Source organism: Bos indicus, chromosome 9 (genome assembly GCF_029378745.1).
Source record: "Bos indicus isolate NIAB-ARS_2022 breed Sahiwal x Tharparkar chromosome 9, NIAB-ARS_B.indTharparkar_mat_pri_1.0, whole genome shotgun sequence".
Classification (NCBI taxonomy): Eukaryota; Metazoa; Chordata; class Mammalia; order Artiodactyla; family Bovidae; genus Bos; species Bos indicus.
Genome location: NC_091768.1, coordinates 77,669,912 through 77,670,685, shown reverse-complemented (window position 1 = coordinate 77,670,685; position 774 = coordinate 77,669,912). Strand labels below are relative to the sequence as shown.

General features: G+C 46.4%; 1 non-coding gene across 1 annotated transcript; it reads left to right on the top strand.

Annotated features, from left to right (window-relative positions):
- The first annotated feature begins 313 nt into the window (after window positions 1–313).
- TRNAC-GCA (transfer RNA cysteine (anticodon GCA)) lies at window positions 314–386 on the top strand. Its single transcript has one exon. It is a non-coding gene; the product is annotated as a tRNA-Cys (tRNA).
- Window positions 387–774: the final 388 nt, after the last annotated feature.

Here is a 774-nt window from a genome sequence, read left to right as displayed (position 1 = left end):
GGAAGAAGCACAAGCTGGAATCAAGATTGCTGGGAGAAATATCAATCACCTCAGATATGCAGATGACACCACCCTTATGGCAGAAAGTGAAGAGGAACTCAAAAGCCTCTTGCTGAAAGTGAAAGTGGAGAGTGAAAAACTTGGCTTAAAGCTCAACATTCAGAATACGAAGATCATGGCATCTGGTCCCATCACTTCATGGGAAATAGATGGGGAAACAGTGGAAACAGTGTCAGACTTTATTTTTTGGGCTCCAAAGTCACTGCAGATGGTGACTGCAGCCATGAAATTAAAAGACGCTTACTCCTTGGCTTCCCTGGTGGCTCAGACGGTAAAGCATCTGCCTGCAATGCAGGAGACCCAGGTTCGATTCCTGGGTCAGGAAGGTCCCCTGGAGAAGGAAATGGTAATCCACTCCAGCAGTCTTGCCTAGAAAATCCCATGGACGGAGGAGCCTGATAGGTTACCGTCCATGGGGTCGCAAAGAGTCGGACACAACTGAGCGACTTCACTTTCTTTCTTACTCCTTGGAAGGAAAGTTATGACCAGCCTAGATAGCATATTCAAAAGCAGAGACATTACTTTGTCAACAAAGGTTCATCTAGGCTATGGTTTTTCCTGTGGTCATGTATGCATGTGAGAGTTGGACTGTGAAGAAGGCTGAGTGCCAAAGAATTGATGCTTTTGAACTGTGGTGTTGGAGAAAACTCTTGAGAGTCCCTTAGACTGCAAGGAGATCCAACCAGTCCATTCTGAAGGAGATCAGCCCTGGGA